At 38.6% G+C, this 20,637-nt stretch overlaps 1 protein-coding gene and 1 pseudogene across 1 annotated transcript in view; both read left to right on the top strand.

The window, feature by feature from the left end:
• The window catches only part of UBE3D (ubiquitin protein ligase E3D), a 188,386-nt gene that overhangs the window by 130,149 nt on the left and 37,600 nt on the right, over nt 1-20,637 (top strand). The window lies entirely within an intron of this gene.
• On the top strand, nt 872-16,406 carry LOC139440055 (tropomyosin alpha-3 chain pseudogene; annotated as a pseudogene).

Raw genomic sequence — 20,637 nt, 5'->3', positions numbered from 1 at the left:
TGTTCCTTTAACTGGGCCATAGCTTCCTGTTTCTTGGTGTGGATTGTACTTTTTTGTTGATGTCTTGGCATCTGGCTTACTAGAGTATTTATTCTGGTGCGGTTTTTCTCTTTAGTTAAGGGCTTCTTGCCCTTTCTCCCTTGCTGGTTGTGCAGTAGAAGCCAAGCATGTACTTTGTGCTGTAAGGTGTGAAGGCTCCAGCTACCCTCATTGCACTAGGGAAAAATGAAACTTCTTCCAACTTTCTCCTTTGCTAGGAGAGTAATGACAGAGTTACAGATGTGTGGAATTATCCAAGTCTTAAAGGTCTAGACTGTAGTTGCCTAGAGAGACTGATGAAGCATCATGCCCCTTTCTCCCCTGCCTGTGGCAGGGATGGAATTGCAGGTGTGGGCAGTAGTCTATGCAGTATGGGTCCAAGAAGACCTCAGTTGTCCTAGTGGACTTCTGATATTCAATCTGTGCCAGCCAAAGTTAACTGCAGTTACCTGGATAGGTTGGTGCAGGGCCTGCCATCCTCCTCCCTGCCAGAGGTGGGGCTGAAGCCTAGGCTAGGGCTGCAGGCCAATCTGGGTGAAAGAAACTGATTCCTATCATCACAGAGATTTTCTGTCACCCTGGCTTCCCCTTAGGCTGGGGGCAGAGTAAAAATGGCGGCCACCAGCCTCTTTCTGACTTGGGCTGATCCATACCCCAGCTGTTCCCAGGGTTATATCTTAGCCAGTTGAGTCTACCAATCAATAGCCAAAATCAGTGGCCAACTGTTTCTTCCTCCCCTGTTTTTGGAAAAGGGTGCTTCCAATTCCAGCCACAGAATAGCTCCTGGGGCGGCTCATGCTGCCAGAGTAGGATAATCACCAGCCTCCGCAGCATGGCTGGTAATTTCCCAGAGATGCTGGCACAGGTACCTGCAGCTTCCTCCCTGCTGGAGGTGGCACTTGGGCCTAGGCTGGAGCTGCAATCTGATCTGGATGGAAAGAAGCCAGTCCCCACCAGCACTGTCATTCTCAGTCTGCCTGCTTCCCCTCATGCCAGGTGCGGAGTTAAGATGGCAGCTACTGGCCTCTTTCTGATTTGGACAGGGTCAAACTTTAGCTGTTCTCAGGATTATACTTTAGCCCACTGAATTTACTCCTCAGTAGCTGAAATTGGTTCCCAACCACCTCTTCCTCCTCTGTTTTTGGGAAGTGGAGCTTTCAATTCCAGCCATGAAACAGCTCCCAAGGTGGTTTGTGCCTCCAGTGGAGGATGGGCACTGGCCTCTGTGGCATGGAGTGCTCTACTTGCGAATCTTCTCTGCAGGTGGGCAATCTCCTCCTTCCATTCCTTCAAGGATGTTGTGGGATGCTTTTCTGGCCTCCTGGAGCCCCCAAACAGGTGCTTCAGCTAACTCCAGAGAGCTCTGGGTGTATACTAACTTCCCTGTAGCAGGAGCTGACTCTAGGAGCTCCTTACTGCACTGTCATCTTGCTGGTTCTCTGTATGTAGTTTTTAGATTGATGTACTTTATCTTTCCTTTTTTTATTTCTTATTTCTTGCCCTCTATTGTCTTTAGTTTTTTCATCATTTTTTCCCCTTTAAAAATTTCTCTGCTGATTTGGAGCTGATAGCTTACAGTATTCCTCTTCTGTTCATTATCCTTAAATTTTTAAAATACCTAAAACCCTCTAAAAAAGATAAAATTATTCAGTGTCTTTACTTTTTCTCAAACAAATAAGGACCTACCATGACTACATTGTAAGTGCTCCTTCCTGTCACCCCACATTGCCTCCATAACTATAATCTTCTGTTTTTGTTTGTTTCACTTAAAAATTATAAATTGGTTATTAATTTTAAATACTTTAATATTACTTATTGTAGCATATCAATTGTCATAGTTTTTGTTTTTGTTTCTTCATGCCACATCCTTAGGTTTTCCTTTCACTGATGATCTGTGAATGGTAAACTCTCTTAGTATTTGTATGCCTGAAAATGTCTCCATTTTGTCCACAGTTTTGAATGAGGTTTGGCATAGAATTCTGTATCCCTTTTGTAGTAGTTTGAAGATCTATCACTCATTGTCATCTACTATTTATATCTGTTGATTAAATAAGCTGTTGTAAAATGATTTACTGTTTCTTTGAACATAATCTTCCTCCTATATTTTTTTCCCTGCTGGTGTGTAAAATTTTATCTTTGTGCCTGATGCACGGTAGTTTTACAATGAGATCATAGGTGTGGGTGTTTTTAGTTTAGTCTACTTAATATTCTGTGAATACTCTGAGGACTCCTCTTTTTAATTAGTTTTGGAAAATTGTTGGACATTATATATTATAATTCCATTATTTCCCTGATTTCCATCTTCTGACCTCCTTTTATATATTAGAGCCTCTGTCTAGTTTCCTTATCTCTTAACTGTTTTTTCATGGGTTTGTTTTGTTTTCTGTCTCTCGGGAATTTATCCTGAATCCTCAGCACTCAGGATAAATTCCTTAGTACTAGATCTTCTGATTCACTTATTCTGATTTTATGATCACTATTGAGTTTCATTCTATGGCTACATTTTCAATATGCCAATTTTTTATCTTTTTGAGGATCTCAAAAATACCTGTTTTTAAGTCTGTAGTTGGTTATATTGTTTTTAATTTTTGCCTGGAGCTTTTTAATCTCCCAGTTCTAAATTTTGTGGCTGTCTCATTTATGGTTTGATTTCTTATGTTTTGGGATTTTCGTTTACAAGCTTGCCTTGTTTGATTAAGTTCTCTTTTCTTTTCCCTACTCTCCCCACTACTTGCCCCACTCTCTTGGTGGCTATGCAACTGCCTCCCTGGGCCACTTGTCCAGCACACAGTCTACAATAGTGGCTCTTTGTGGTGATAGCTGGGCTTTCCACGGATTGCTCACTAAGCCAGTAGACAGCTTGGCTCTTTTTCTATCTGGAATTTAACTCTGTATCTTCCCTTTGATTTATAAATCAAAGCCACTAGCAGTTGTCAACAGCAGCTTTCTTTGGTCTCCTTTCATAAATACTTGCCAGTAAGCCTGGGTCCAGGCTCCCTCTCCCCGCAGAGTCTCCCTTGGCTTCAGCCCCAGCAGGCACATTACTGCAGCTCCACTTCTTCACTTTGTGCTTCTGGTCCATAGCTGTGTGTACCTTGTGTTTTCAGTGTAGCTATGGTTATACACTTTCTCATTTTATGTTTTATCATTACCATGTATTTGAAGATTTCAAAGCAAGGATGTTTTTTTCCTTTATAAGTTGATTTATATTTACATTTTATATAAATGGAATCACAAAATATGATATACAATGTATTTGGCTCATAGTAACACAGTCATACAGTTTTTGTCCTTTTGCATCTGGTTTGCTTTGCTCAACACAATATCCATGCTTTATGACTTTATTTCCTCTTACAGCTGCATAATATTCCATTGTGTGAATACACCCCAGTTTTTTAATCCATTCATCGGTTGATGGACACCTGGGTTGTTTCCATCTTTTGGCAATTGTGAATAACGCCACGATAAACATAGGTGTGCAGGTATCTATTTGTGTCACTGCTTTCAGTTCTTCTGGTTGTATACCCAGTAGTGGTATTGCAGGTTCATGTGGCAAATCTATACGCAACCTCTTTAGTAACTGCCAAACAGTCCACCACAGTGGCTGTACCATTCCACATTGCCACCAACAGTAAATACATGTTCCTATCTCTCCACGTCCTCTCTAACACTTGAAATTCTCTTTTTAATAGTGGCCATTCTGATAGGTGTGAAATGATATCTCATTTTAGTTTTGATGATTTGGATTTCCCTAGTATTGAGTGATGTTCAGAATTTTTTTGTGTTTTTTTGCTATTTTTTTTATCTTTGGACAAATGTCTATTCAAGTCTTTTGCACAATTTTTAATTTGTTCATTTGTCTTTTTATTGTTGAGTTTTAACATCTCTTTCAATACCATGGACATTAAACATTTATTAGACATGTGATTTCCAAATATTTTCTCCCATTGAGTCAGCTGTCTTTTCACCCTTTTAACAAAATCCTGTGAGGTGCAAAAAGTTTTTAATTTTGAAGAGGTTTCATTTATCTATTTTTCCTTTTGTTGCACATACTTTGGGTGTAAGGTCCAAGAAACCACCATCTGCAAGGACTTTAAGGGTTTCCCTACATTTTCTTCTAGTAGTTTTATGGTCCTGGCTTTTATATTTCGGTGTTTGATCCATTTTGAATTGATTCTTGTATAGAGAGTGAGATAGAGGTCCTCTTTCAATCTTCTGGTTATAGATATTCAGTTCTCTCAACACCGTTTGTTGAAAAGACTGCTTTGTCCCATTAACATGGACTTGGTAGGTTTATCCAAAACCACTTGACCATATAGGTGAGGGTTTATTTCTGGACTCACAATTCTATTCCACTGATTGATGTGTCTGTCTTTATACCAGTAGCATGCTGTTTTAACCACTGTAGCTTTGTAATATGTTTCAAGGTCAGGCAGTGGAATTCCTCCCATGTCACTCTTCTTTTTCAGAATGCTTTTGGCTATTCAGGTGCACTTTCCCTTCCAGATGAACTTGGTAATTGTCTTTTCTATTTCTAGAAACTAGGCTGTTGGTTGGTATTGCATTGACTCTGTAGATCACTTTGATTGATATCATCACAATATTTATTCTTCCAATTCATGAACATGGAATGTCTTTCTATTTGTTTAGGTCTTCATTGATTTCTGTTAGCATTGTTTTGTGGTTTTCTGCATATAATTTCTGTACTTCTTTGGTTAAATTGATTCCTAGGTATTTGAGTCTTTTTGTTGCTATTATAAATAGAATTTTCCCCTAATTTCCTCCTCAGATTGTTCAGTACTAGTGTACAAAAACATTACTGGTTTTTGCTTGTTGATCTTGTATCCTGCCACTTTACTTAACTCATTTATTAGCTCAAGTAGCTTTGTTGTAGACATTTCAGAATTTTCTAAATATAGGATCATGTCATCCACAAGTAGTGACAGTTACTTGCTCTTTTCCTATTTGGATTTCTTTAATTTTTTTTTTCTTGTCTAATTACCCTAGCTAGAACTTCTAGTACAATGTTGAATAACATTAATGACATTGTCTTATTCATGATCTTAGACCTTTCCTCATTGAGTATGATGTTCGCTGTGGGTTTTTTTTTAATATGCATTTTATCATGTTCAGGGATTTTCCTTCTATTCCTATCTTTTCATGTTTTCTTTTTTAAAAAAAAGGGTGCTGGATTTTGTTGAATGCCTTCACTGCATTGATTGAGATTATTGTATTTTTTTCCTTTAATTTGTTAATGTGGTATATTATGTTGATTGATTTTCTTATGTTGGACCAACTTTGTATGCCAGGAATAAATCCAACTTGGCCATAACTCTTTTGATATGCTGTTGGGTTCAATTTGCAAATGTTTTGTTGACAATTTTTGCAACAATTTTAGAGACATTGGTCTGTAATTTTGTTTTCTTATAGTGTCTTTATCTGGCTTTGATATTAGGGTGATGTTGGCTTCTTAAAATGTGTTTGGTAATTTTTCCTCCTCTTCAAATTTTTGGAAGAGTTTAAACAGGATTAGTGTTAATTCTTTTTGAAATGCTTGGTAGAATTCACCTGTGAAGCCATCTAATCCTGGACTTTTCTTTGCTGGGAGATTTTTTTTTTTACTTTTTTTTGTTGAAATATATCACTCATACATAAACATACATAAACAATAAGTGTGTAATAGTTGTGAACTTACAAAACAAACATATAACATCAAACATATATAACATCTCACCCTACCACCAATAACTTGCATTGTTTTTAAACCTTTTTAACTAGTGATTAAAGAACATTGTCAAAATATTACTACTAAACAAAGTAGTTTTCCCCTAACCAATCCGATTATTATAGAGATTTTTGATGACCAATTCAATCTCTTTAAATGAGATTGGTTTGTTAAGTTCTTGTTAATTTCTTCTATTTCTTGCATACTTTCAGTGTAGGTTGTTTGTGCATGAGTAGGAATTTGTCCATTTCGTCTGGGTTGCCTAATTTGTTGGCATACAGTTTCTCTTAATATCCTCTTATGACCCTTTTTATTTCTGTGGGGTCAGTCGTAACTTCCCCCCTTTCATTTATAATGGTTTTTATTTGCATCTTCTCTCTTTTTTGTTTGTTAATCTAGCTAGGGGTTTGTTCATGTTATTGATCTTCTCAAAGAACCAGCTTTTTGTTTTGTTGATTTTTCTCTTTTTTGTTGCTGTTGTTCTCAATTTCATTTATTTCTGCTCTAATCTTTATTATTTCTTTCCTTGCACTTGCTTTGGGACTAGTTTTCTGTTCTTTTTCTAGTTTCTCTAGTTGTTCAGTTAAATCTTTGCATTTAGCTATTTCTTCTTTTTTAATATTGGTGTTTAGGGCTATAAATTTCCCTCTCAAGACTGTCTTTGCTGTATCCCATAAGTTTTGATAAGTTGTGTTCTTGTTTTCATTTGTCTCAATATATTAATGGATTTCACTTGCAATTTCTTCTTTGACCCACTGATTATTTAGGAGTGTGTTGTTTAGCCCCCACTCATTTGCAAATTTACCTTTTTCCTGTCTATTATTGATTTCTAGTTTTATTTCCATTATGATCTGAGAAGGTGCATTGTATAATTTCAATCTTTTATATTTATTGAGAGCTGCATTGTGCCCTACCATGTGATCTGCCCTGGAGAAAGATCCATGGGCACTTGAGAAGAATGTATAACCCACTGTGTTTGGATTCAGCACTCTGTATATGCTTGTCAGGTCTAACTCATTTACCATATTGTTCAAGTTTCTGTTTCCTTGTTGATCTTCTAAGTCATTTTTCTATCTAATGATGTGAGTAGTGTGTTGAAATCTCCAATGATTATTGTAGAGATGTCTGTTTCTCCCTTTAGTTCTGCCAGAGTATGTCTCATGTATTTTAGGGCACCCTGGTGAGGTGCATAGATATTATATTTTTGACTGCTATATATCCCTGGTGGATTGTCCCTTTTATTAGTATATAATGGTCTTCAGTATCTCTTATAACTTTTTTGGATTTAAAGCCTGTTTTGTCCGATATTAGTATAGCTACCCCTGGTATTTTTTTATTTCTATTTGTGTGGAGTACCTTTTTCCAACCTTTCACTTTCAGCCAGTTTGTATCCCTGGGTCTAAGGTGAGTCTCTTGTAAGCAGCATATAGATGGCTCATGTTTTTTAATCCATTCTGTCAGCCTATATCTTTTGATTGGAGAGTTTTATCCATTCACATTCAATGATATTATTGTAAATGCATTGTTTATTTCCACTACTTTCTTTTTTGGTTTTCATTTTCATATTTTCATCTGTCTTTTTATTCTTTTGATTATCCTTTCTGCTATTCTTTCTTCTATACTCTCCTCCAGGCCTCTTTTTCTTGTTTTTTTCCTTCAGGCTCTAAAGCTTCCTTTAATATTTCCTACAAAGGTGGATTCTTTCTGTTTTTTTGTTTTGTTTTTTGTTTTTGTTTTTTTGATTATTTATAATCACCTTCATATTTGAAGGACAGTTTTGCTGGATAAAGAATTCTTGGCTGGCAGCTTTTCTCTTTCACAATATTAATTGTCTTGTACCCTGTCTTCTTGCTTCCCTGGTTTCTGATAAGAAATCCATGCTAAGTCTTACTGGGCCTCCCTTGTATGAAATGGTTTGCTTCTCTTAGAATTTTCTTTTTATCTTTGACATTTGACATTCTGAGTAGTATGTGTCTTGGAGTAGGTCTGTTTGCATTTATTCTGATTGGTGTATGATGTGCTTCTTGGACATGTAAGTTCATTTCTTTTGTGAGAGTTGGGAAATTTTCTTCTATTATTTCTTAAGGTATTCTTTCTTTCCCTTTCCCTTCTCTTCTTCTGGAACTACCATGACACATATGTTGTTGCATTTTGTGTTGTCATTCAGTTCTCTGAACCCATGCTCAGTTTTTCCCATTCTTTTCTCTCTTCAATTTCGACTCTTCCTTCAGTATCACTTATTCTTTCTTCTGTAATTTCAAATCTGCTGTTGTATGCCTCTAATGTGTTTTTGAGCTCACCTATTGTATCTTTCATTCCCATGAGCTCTGTTGCTTTCCTATTCAGGATTTCAGATTCTTCTTTGTGCTCACTTAATACCTTCTTGATGTTGTTTTTCTCTTTAGCCGTATTATCTTTCTACTCATTAATTTGATTTTGGAGAAATCCTGTCTCTATTTTGGGGTTTATATATACTCCTTTCTTGGGCCATGTTTTCCATTTTCTTAGTACAGCTTTTACTGATGTCTAGACATCTGATTAGGATGTAGTTTACTCAGATGCTCAATTTCTTCCACTTTTGTAGGGATTTAGTGGCAGCAGGCTGTGTAATACTCCTGCTTTTTGATTCTTGGTTTGACCTGGATCATTAGGATTGTCCCTGCTAGTTGCTCAAAACTGGGCTCTAGACCCAGTAATTGGTTACAGACCCACTTCCTTGGGCCTTGGGGAGGAAGGGTATAAAGGTCAGGAAAAACCTCCTTTATTTTTAATTTTCTCTCCTGCACATCCTTGATCTTCCAGCAGATGGTGCTTTTTGGCAGCCCTCTTAGTTCAGTGCCTGATAAGAGTGTGTTTATTGCAGCACAGACAGATCAATGTGATAGAGGTTCCTGCATGGAGGCTAAAAGCCTTATATTTCAAACTTTCTCAGAGATAGTTCTCCAACCTTGCCTGGCAGCCCCCTCCCTTTCCTTGGGTAGGAAATATCTCTATTCCCCTTTGTGTCCTCAACAATCAGTCTGGTAAGTATGAAAGGAGATTGGAAGTATCCTATCTCTTTAGCGCCTTTCCTGGAGTGGTGGATTCCTGGAGCCCCTTTTGTCTTTAGTTACTGGCCCAAAGGCCTGAGTATTCTAAAGTCTCTTTAGTGTGGGGGAGGTTGACAGCAGCAGCAGCCACTGGTTTCAACTCACAACCTTGCTTTGTTGTTCTCTCTCCTCTGGGCGGTATCCAGCCTTCACCTGGTGTCCTAAACCCTAGAAGATCTTCTTCCAGGCTGTTTCAGCCTGTCCTCTCGCTATTTTTCTGGAGGAGAAGAGAGTCCATGTCTTTCTAGTCTGCTATCTTCCCAGAAGTCCCTGCCATCTTCCTGGAAGTCCTGAAGGCAAGGACTTTTAATACCATCTTTGGCTGTCTATATCTTAACCTTGGTTTTATATCTATAGAAGGAGAGTAACAGCTACCCTTCCTGTTGTGAAAACATGCAAATAATAAAGGCAATTTTATACTTAATTTGATATCACATTTTACTAATACTTTCTGTCTTTGAAGTCAAATCTGTTCAGGATTGGGGGGATGTACATGTTTGTGGATGAAAAATCTTAAATCGTAATAGTATTTAACATCTCAAAATTTTAGTTGTTTGCCAAACATTGTTAGCTATTCAGGTCACACATTTACAGTGATTTCTAGAGATAAATGGATTGTGGCTTTCCTTTTACTTTTAGGTTGTATGAAAAGTAAATTACATTCAACAATGGTAGAGACAGCTTAGAATTCTGTATTAGTCAGCCAAAGGGGTGCTGATGCAAAACACCAGAAATCTACTGGTTATTATAAAGGTATCCCACTCTGAAATGTCCCAGAATCAGTTCCTGGAGCTGCCTAAATGAGAATACAAGCAGACACAGAAGAACGAACACACAGTGCATGGACACAGAGAGCAGACATCAGGGGGTATGGTGGGGTGGGGGTGGGGGTGGGATAAATAAACAATAAGTCTTTAAAAAAAAAATGAATCAAAGGCAGAAGACATAGCCCTAAGTTTAACTCTAGAAATATAAAATTGAAAGTTTTTCCTTCCTATTTCCTCATATTGCTGCATTCTTGGCAATAGCCAGTCTGAGCCCTGCTTTTCCCTTAAGCTGTTCTTTTTTTTTTTGTCTTCTTTATTTTTTTAATGTTACATTAAAAAAAAATGAGGTCCCCATATACCCCGCACCCTCTTCACCCCACTCCTTCCCCCATAACAACCTCCCCCATCATCATGAGACATTCATTGCACTTGGTGAATACATCTCTGAGCACTACTGCACCTGATGGTCAATGGTCCACACCATAGCCCACACTCTCCCACAGTCCACCCAGTGGGCCATGGGAGGACATACAATGTCCAGTAACTGTCCCCGCCGCACCACCCAGGACAACTCCAAGTCCCGAAAACGCCCCCACATCACATCTCTTCCTCCCACTCTCTACCCCCAGCAGCCTCCATGGCCACTTTCTCCACACCAATGCCACATTTTTTTCAATTACTAATCACAATAGTTTATGAATAGACTATCAGTAAGTCCACTCTAATCCATACTCTATTCCTCCATCCTGTGGACCTTGAAATGGTTGTGTCCACTCCACATCTATATCAAGAGGGGGCTTAGATTCCACATGGATGCTGGATGCAATTCTCCTGCTTTCAGTTGTAAGCACTCTTGGCTCCCTGGTGTGGTGGTTGACCTTCTTCATCTCCATGTTAGCTGAGTGGGGTAAGTCCAATAAACCAGAGAGTAGGAGTTGCAAGTCTGTTGAAGCTCAGGACCTGGCTATCACGTGGTCAGTCCAAAGATTCAGGTCCCCTGGGTATACACTAAACCCTAGCGCCAACTACAGATCTGGTAAAAGTAACAGGAGAGGCTTGTGGACAGAGATCACATCTGAGTCCAGCTCCAACACACTCAGGAACACAAACTCCAAAGTAGGGCCAACTGACATGGCACTGAACTCCATCTGCCATGACCATAGAACCTGTGGGTCTCTGTAGCCCTCAGAAGAACCAATACCTGGGGTTGTATCTACTTTATCTGTCTCTGGGACTCTGCTCAGGTGTGCATAAGGGCAACCCCTCTGATAACCTCCCAGCTATTTTTGGAGACTCATAGCCATATAGACTCATTTGTCCTTTCCATTTCCCCCTTTTATTCAGGTCAAAAAGCATTGTTAACTCCTGGTATTATATGTAGACTGAGATATTCTGCTGGTCCGAGTTGACCCTTTTATTCAAGATCATTTTCTAGTTACATTATCAGCTGGTACAAGGTAGTAATCCCTTGGTGCCAGGGAGGCTCATCCCCAGAAGTCATGTCCCACGCTGGGAGGAAGGCAATGCTTGTACATGCTGATTTTGGCTTTGAGACTGGCCACATTTGAGCAACATGGAGGCTCTCAGGAGGTAACTCTTAGCACCCTGCAGCTCTATGCCTTGTTCTTATTTCAGGTGCACAGGCTTACAAGCATAGTCATTAGTATCAAGGGCTCATTGTTGGACCTTCCTTCTTCTTTGGTCTTTGCCATTGCACTTGGGGGATTGTTGCTGTTCCTTTAGGGAATGTGATAGAGCTCCCCTGGCTAGGAACTCAGTACTTCCTCAGTTGCTGTTTTTAATTGTAACCACTATGAAAATATCCAAACATTTTTATGTACCCTAGATATAAGCCCTGGAGAACTCCCTGCCAACCATGTGTCGCCTGTCAATAACATCCCACACCAGTATTCCTCCCCTGCCATTGTTGAACCTCTCTGTGATCCAAAACTTCTTGAAAAATGAAGCCCAATATATTGCCAGGTTCCATTAATAGTAAAATGGAATATAGTGATGAGTTTAAAGATTAGATATAGAATATATATTAATTTAGAAAACTTAAGGTAAAAATAAATTGGGGTATCAAAAATTTTAAAAATGCAAGAGCTTTGTTTTTGATGTTTTGCCTTCCATCACTGCAATAAGTTGGCCTAGGCAAATTGGCAAGGCAACTTCTTCCATCTTTTCCTCAGTGTCTACGTCCTTTCTTTTTCTTTTTTTTTTCCCTAATTATTAAGCTTGTCTTCACAAAAGTTTTAGATCACAGTAATTCATATATACAATATACAGTACTCCCACATAGCCAACATAAAACCCTTTTCCCTTCCACAGCAATAATCTTTTTACATAGGTACAGATATTGAGACAATAGCTTTCAAACAAGGTAACATTTGGGTTTACATTGTGGTTTATATTTTAGACTATACAATTTTCTAAACTTTTAGTTATCTTATGTTTTACATTATGATTTACATTTTAGCCTATCAGCCCCTATATATTTTTGGTGTAATTTAACATGTCTTATATCCATCCTTGCATAATCTTGTGGAATACTTGCCCATACAGTTACATTGATTCCATCTATTCAATACCTCTTTCCCCCTCCCCTCAGGGCCCACAGTGACAGTCAATCTTCATTGCTTGAAGAGCTATATTCAGAGATACTTGCAACAATGTTGAGGGCTTGACATGCTCGACTGCCCTAACGCATTGAGAGTCACCATTTCTCTCGGGAGATACAATTCCCTCTATTTGAGAGTCCTCCCCAGGATGTGGGTATACCTTAACTCTCATTATATGGGTCTCTATTCAGTGATATAACCCACTGACAAAATGAGCACTCACACACTCCCTAGAAGCCTGTCCTGTGTCAGATTATCCTCTTTAAGCATCTTAAACAGGAAACCTTCCTTATTATATTTTTGAAAAAGTTTTCTCAGCATTATACTCTCAACCAAATATCTGAAAATCTCCTAGGTTCATATGTTCCCCCACGCTTCCCCCAATTTCTTGGGCAATATTACCCATCCTCCCATCCCTAGTCCCCATCAAGCCTGCATAGCCCCACCCAAAGGTAACCCTATGCCCCCATTTTATCCCTTCCTTGTACAAATACTTACCTCCAGCTTATCATAGATTTCACCCATGTAGGTGTCAGCTTACATCCTTCCTCTACCCTCCAATTTCCTTTAAGCCTATCATCCAGTCTCTAGCTCTCTGAGGCCACTTAGTTTACTTATTTCATATCATTAAGGTCATGTAGTATTTTTCCTCAATGCCTGGGTTGCTTCACTCAACATAAGGTTCTCAAGATTCATCCATGTTATCACATGTGTTTGTAGTGTATTCATTCTTAAAGCTGAGTAGTATTCCATTGTATGTATATACCACATTTTATTTATCCATTCATCTGTTGATGGGCATTTGGGTTGATTCCAACTTCTGGCGATAGTGAAAAATGCTTTAAAACATTGGTGTGCATATATCGGTTTGTGTCCTTGTTTTCAGTTCTACTGGGTATATACCCAGCAGTGGAATTGCTGGGTCATATGGCAAATCTATAGCTAGTTTTTTTAGAAACTGCCAAACTGTCCTCCAGAATGACTGGATCCTTCTGCATTCCCACCAGCAGTGGATGAGTATTCCCATTCCTCTGCATCCTCTCCAGCATTTGTAGTCTTCTATTTTTTTCATAGCTGCCAATCTTATGGGAGTAAGATGGTATCTCATTGTAGTTTTGATTTGCATTTCCCTAATAGCTAGAGATTTGGAGCATTTTTTCATGTGCTTTTTAGCCATTTGTATTTCTTCTTTGGAGAAGTGTCTGTTTAAATCTTTTTCCCATTTTTTAAATGGGTTGTTTGTCTTTTTATTTTCAAGATATAGGAGTTCTTTATATATCCTGGATATAAGTCTCCTATCAGATATATGGTTACCAAATATTTTCTCCCATTGTGTAGGCTCTCTTGATATGAGTAAGATTTGCCTTGTGTGGTAACCTTTTAAGCTATTAATTATTCCTCCCCTTGCTAATGCTAGGGGAGGGGCCCCAGCTGTAATTAGTTACCCCACCAATGGTGAGGGCCAGTGGTGATGCCTGTTTGGAATATCCAGGGCCTCCACTTGGCCTTGGAAGAGTCCCAACTGTGACCTCAAGGTCAAGGTCAAGGTCTCAGCAGGGTCTCTACGCCATGTTGTCTTTTGGCCATGTTGTGGCTTGTCTTGTCCTCATTTTTGTGTCCTAACCTGCCTCACACAGAAAAATTTTACAGAAAACCAGAAAATGAAAATTCTAATACACATTATTTGAGGAAAATCCTCTCCCATAAAACAACCATGAGGTAAAAGAAAACTGTAATTTCACATTCTGCACAGAATTAAATACACTCAGCCAAGCATTTGAGGATATGAAAAGCCACCCTGGATCAGAAATGCAAAATTGGAAAAAAAAATCAGGATAAATACAAAGGCAGTTGACTGAACTCAGTAAAGAAATGAGAGAAAACAAACAAAGTTAGCTTAGAAATGAAGAGTATATTAGAAACTGCCAATGTGAAAATAGACACTGATGAAAATTGATTAAGGAGCTTGGAGAAAGATAGGAAATTAACCAAGAGAGAATAAAAATGACATAAAGAAGTAAAAAGGTGAAAGTGAAGGTACTAGAAAGATATAAAATATAAAAAATATATAAATATAAAATATATATACATATTTTATTATCATAGCCCCATGAAAGAAAAATAAAGCAGTCATTCAGAATATTTAAAATTATAATTTATTTATATATAAATTACAATAATATTTAAAATTACAATTTAAGAAAATATTCCAGAAATTTTAAAAAGATCTGAAACCTCACTCTGCAGAGTTTTGCAGGATATCTGGTAAAATTAACCCAGAACAGTAAACTTTGAGACAAGTGCTAGTAAAACTATTAGATTTCAAAGACAATGCTAAAATCCTCAAGGCCTCTAGGTAAAAAGATCAAAAAACTTACGAAGGCAAAATAATTAGACTATAATCAGGCAAAGCAAGACAACAATGAAGCTACATTAAAACAAACTGAAAACTCAATGAAAGACAGGGTGAATAAAAAATTATTTAGTTAGACAAACTGTCCCAGTATTATGGCTACCATAAAACAGTTTTCAACATACAAAAAAACTTAGGGAATCTTTCACCTGTCAGCCCTTCTTGAATGGGGGTTGACAAACTGTGACCTCTGAGCCAAATTTGGTCTAATGCCTATTTTTGTAAATAAAGTTTTATTGGAACATATTGTCTGTTAAAATGGCAGAGTTGAGTAATGGAATAGGAAATAGCTGGCCCACAAAGTCTAAAACATTTACTATCTGGTCTTTTACAGAAGTATGCCAACCCTTATACTAGAGAATTCCCAAGCAATGACTGGGAAAATTTCAGCCACAGGCTTATGAAGGGTATTAAAAGTATATATATATATGTAACATAGAACTAAAACATAGATAGGGGTGACGGTAGAAGACTAAAGTGTAGATGTTATGAATTGTGATCATTTGAAATAATGCTGCTTAAAAAGAATGGGAGAAGAAGGGATAGGGAAAGATGAAAATATTTTATGAAACACAATTATTGTATAGGCAATAGGTGAGTGATAAAGGATATCAACAAACAAATAAACAAAACCCCAAAATCACAAACAAAACCACCTGATGAACCACACTGAAAGGTTAAATAAGAAATCAGGAGACAAAGGGCATTGAAAAGTAGAAGTACAATAGTAGTCACTAGAAAAAAATAGCAGACCTTCCTAAATACCAATATATGACTCTTAAGGAGAAAGAAACATAAGAAATGTTTTTTTTTTAATCTCATGGTTATAAAATATTATGATGGATGTACATCTAAACCTGTCAGTCATAACGTTAAATGGGAATGGGGATTTCAGGGCAGAGTAGGTGAAAGTAAGGGTGAGAAGTGGCTGCAAGGTGGAGTGGAGGAGGCAGGAACTGGAGTGCAAGCTGTTGTTGGGTGGGCACCACCGCTAGAATCACTACCATCAAGGCGGTGAAGTGCAAGATCCAGGTTCTACAGTAGCAGACTGATGATACCAAGGAGAGAGGCAGGCACCTCCAGCGGGAAGTGGAGGGAGAAGGGCAGACCCGGGAATAGGCAGGGCGAAGAGGCCTCCTTGAACCGTTGGATCCAGCTAGTTGAAGAGGAGCTGGATGGTGTTCAGGAGCACCTGGCCACTGCCCTGCACAAGTTGGAGGTAGAGAAAGCTGCTGATGAGAGCAAGAGAGCTATGAAGATTACTGAAAACTGGGCTTTAAGAGATGAAGAAAAATGGAACTCCAGGAAATCCAACTCAAAGAAGCTAAACACATTGCAGAAGAGGCAGATCCGAAGTATGAGGAGGTGGCTCCTAAGTTGGTGATTATTGAAGGGAACTTGGAACATGCTAAGGAATGAGCTGAGCTGTCAGGGTCCCATTGCTGAGAGACAAATGAGCAGATCGGACTCATGGACCAGAACCTGAAGTGTATGAGTGTTGCTGAAGGGATGTATTCCAAAAAAGAAGACAAAGAAGAGATAAAAATCCTTACGGAAAAATTCAAGGAGGCAGAGACCCGTGCTGAGTTTGCTGAGAGATCTGAAGCCAAGCTGGAAAAGACAATTGATGATTTGGAAGATGTATTGGCCAGCCAAAGGGGTGCTGATGCAAAATACCAGATATCTGTTGGCTTTTATAAAGGGTATTTACTTGGGATGGAAGCTTATAGAGCCCAACTGAAGATACCATAAGAGGTACTTTTCTCCCTCAGGGTCTGTTGCCACGTTTTGATGCAAGATGGCAAGCGATGTCTGTGAAGGTCCAGTCTTCCTCCTCTTCCCAAAGCTCCATGGTCTCAGCTTCCTCCAATCTCAACCACAGACTGGAACAAGTCTTGTCTTTCTCCCAGGCTCGTTTCTCTCCGGGCTCGGCTGCTTTGCTCTCTCCACAAGGCCAGCTATATACTGTCAGGCAAATGGCTCATTTCTCTTCCTGGGGCCTCTGCCGTGTCTAATGGAGCCTTTTCTTTTCCTCACATAGCTGCTTCTCTGTGTGCTTACTTCCCGGGCTCCAGGTCAAAACTGTAACTTTCTCCTCTGCCATGTTGTTTTTCTGAGTCCCTGCCCACCAAGGGGGCAGGCACTCTATGTCCTACTGAAGTGGCCCAATCAAAGCCTTAATCATAATTTAATCAAGTAAGAGTGAAACCCTTGAATCCAATCCAATCTAATATGCCCAGAGGAGCGGACCAGTTTACAAACATAATCCAATATCTATTTTTGGAATTCACAAGCAATACCAAACGGCCACAGAAGATAAACTGAGATGCAATAAAGAGGAGCACCTCTGTATACAAAGAATCCTGGACCAGACTTTGCTTGCCCTGAGTGAGATGCAGAGGGCCCCAGTCTTGCCCTGCTGCGGCTCCTTCCTTTGACCCTGACTCTGCCTGAGGCCCTCCTGCCTGAAACTGTCCTTTAAACTGAGGGCTGATCTAGCTGGAAAGCTGCTTTCTCCTCTTGCTCTATACCCATCCATCCACCCCTGGCCTGTGCCTTTTTCACCAAGCTGTCTCTACCTCTCCCAGGTTGCAGCAGGCCTAAGGGCTGAGCACCTTTGGGAACAGTATTTAAGGAATGTGAGCACAACGCAAATGGCTTTAAAAGCATGTTGTAGTGTATACGTTTTTGTTGTTGTTGTAGGAACCATTTGTAAAACATTCCAAATAATTCCATAGCTCTGAAGCAGCAGTCTAATCGCTTTCTCACTTTTGGAAGATAATTTTTCAGCTTAATACATATTGCCCTCTGCAGAGAGGAGGGAAACAGGGATGGGTCTGCCTCACTGAGCGCCCAGCAGAGCCCAGAAGAAAACTCATTGAAATGTGCTCTACACAAAGCACCAGCCAAACCAGGAGCGTGATCCCAGGAGTTAGTGCCCACTCCCACAAAAAAAATGCTGTTAGGTTTTCAGCTTTAAGTTTTCTTATGGCAGATTTTTTAAAAAGTTTTTTCTCATCATAATTGACCAAATTAATATAGTGAGACCCCTGTCTAAGACCAAATCTTTGTCTGTCCTTTACCCCTTCTCAACGGCTCACAGAGTAGATCACGTGCCCCTTATGTTGAGGTGACCACTGATTTACTTTCCTGTCTCCTTTTAAAAAAAGGAAAGAAAAGAAAATTACATGTTTGCCACTGATTTAGCCATATCAAACATCTCATCACCCTTTTCTGGGTCTGAAGCTGCTGTCTCTAGAAGTGCCATAATGCTTTGGGTCAGTCAGTGCTGGAGAAATCTTGAATTGCTTATGGACAAAACTTTTTTTAAAACTTTCTATTATTTTGAAACTTTGCTTCAAGCCAAAGCATTAAACTTGACAAAGAAGGGCACTCTTTAATGCCAAAACCATAGCTTACTAACAAGAACAAACGAGAAAGGCCATCTACCTGGAAATGTATAAATCCTCCCATTAAACAATTGCTAGGTGTGAAAGGAAAAATTTATTATAAATTGAAATTTTGGAGTTAAAAAATAATGGCAATATGTTAATCTTTTGTAACTGGCTTCTTTCATGCAGCATAATGTTTTCAGGGTCTGTCCATATTGTGGCATGTATTACTACTTTATTCTTTTTTACGGCTAAAAACGAATTCTGTTGATTGGATATCCCACATTTTGTTTATCCATTTATCAGATGATGGACATTTGAGTTGTTTCTACTTTTTAGCTATTATGAATATTGTTGCTGTGCACATTTGTGTATAAGTTTTTGTGTATTTTAATTTCTTTTGGATATATACCTAGAGTTGCTGTGTCATGTAGTAACTCTATGTTTAATCCCTTTCAGGAACTGCCAGACTATTTTGCAAAAGAGCTGCACCATTTTACAATTGTATGATTTCATTTATCTGAAATGTCCAGATTTGGCAAATCTATAAAGACAGAAAGATTAGTGGTTTCCTAGAACATGAGTGGGGATGGTAAATGGGGAGTGACTGCTAATGGGTACGAGTTTCTATTTGGGGTGATGAAAATGTTCTAAAGTTGATTGTGGTGATGGTTGCACAACTCAGTGAATATACTAAACACCATTGAATTGTACACTTTAAATAGGTGAATTATAAATTCCCAGGTCAAATAACTAGGAAAAGAACATCATTAGCAAACTCAAAGGACAACTGACTATCAGGGAAAAAATATCCACAATGTATACCACAAGCAAAGGCCTAATATCCTAATCTATAAAGAAACTCTTTAAAATTGACAAAGGACCAAAAACCCACTAGAAAATGCAAAAAGACCTAAGCAGGCAATCTATACAAAAAGAGATAGAAATGACCCTTGAATATGCATAAAAATGTTCAAATCTGTAGAAAATGCAAAACAAAACTACACTACAAGTGACATGTTTGTGTATGCCTATGAATAAAGAGTAACACAGAAAAATTAAAACAACACTGAGATGCCAATTCTCACCTGTCAGACTGGAAAAAAAAGAGACAGGAAAATAGGCACTCTTAGACATTGCTGATGGAAATACAAATTGGCACAAACATTTTTGGAGAGAAATTTGACAATCCCTAACGAAACCACACATGCAGGTACCTTTTAGTCTAGCAATCTTATATAGATAGATAAATTGATGGAAAAATAGAGATGTTTATATGTATTTGTGGGTTATTATCTATACATATATTTTCTAGCTCTGCCTGCTGATAGACAGTGACACCCTAGTAGCAATGAGTACACAGATCTTAGTTTATATATGCCTTAGCTTCTAAACAACATTCTCTGATAAAAGAAACTCAGCCTCCTTGGAGAAATAATGGATTCCAGTGCTGGGACAGGGAAATACAAAGTGAACTGAGGATATTTTGTGGTACCAAAAGTAAGGAAGTACTCAAAAAATATTGGGGGCTTGTCAGAATGACACAGGAGCCAACCTGCCGGAGGTCCTAGTGACCAAAGTTAGAATACTTTGAAAAACAAAATAAATGATTATTGAATTGATTTTAACCCATAGTATAAAATAAATGTCTGTGCATCCATACTAGTATAAATAAATAAACAAATAAATTCCTGAGTGGTAGAGAAGAGACAGTTCATCCTTACAAAATAATATTATTCATTCAATGTACAAGGAAAGAGGAAAATAAAAAATTGCTACTAAGCAAATGCCACTGTAATAATTTTTGCAGACAAAATCAATCGATGTTAAAATTAGTGGGTAAAAAAATTTTTTTAATTTTTATCTTTTGAAAGACACTTAGGTTACATGATATGTTACATAAAAATATAGGGGATTCCCACATGCCCTGCTCCCATATCTCCCACACTTTTCCACATTAACAACATCCCTCATTAGTGTGGTACATTGATTGCAATTTTTGGACACATTTTGGAGCATTTCCATTAAGCATGGATTATAGTTTACATTGTAGTTTATTCTCTCTCCCATCCAATTCTATAGGTTATGACAAAATATTTAATGGCCTGTAACTGTCATTGCAATGTCATTCAAGACAATTCCCAAGTCCTGAAAATGCCCCCATATTATACCTGTTTTTTCCTCTCCCTGCCCTCAGAACTTCCAGTGGCCATTGCCTCCACATCACTGATATAATTTCTTCCATTGCTAGAATCACAATAAGTCTATAGTAGAATACCAATAAGTCTACTTTAGTACATAGTTCATTCCCTGATCATGAGGATTCTGGGACGGTAACATCCACTCCATCTTTAAGTGACAGGGGACGTTGATCCCATAGGACCGATGGCTGGGACTGTCTTGCTTGCAGTTGTAGACTCTCTCGGTTCCTCGGTATGATGGTTTGTATCATCACCTCCTTGTTAGTTGTCCTGCGCGAGTCTAATGAACTGGAGAGTCAGTGTTGCAACTCCATTGAGATTCAGAGCCCAGCTGGCACATGGACAGCCCAAAGAGTTAAGTCTCTTGGCTGTACACCTACCAACTTTAGT

Source organism: Dasypus novemcinctus, chromosome 11 (assembly GCF_030445035.2).
Source record: "Dasypus novemcinctus isolate mDasNov1 chromosome 11, mDasNov1.1.hap2, whole genome shotgun sequence".
Taxonomy (NCBI): Eukaryota; Metazoa; Chordata; class Mammalia; order Cingulata; family Dasypodidae; genus Dasypus; species Dasypus novemcinctus.
Note: the sequence above shows the minus strand (reverse complement) of the source record. Positions and strands in the feature narration are given on the sequence as shown.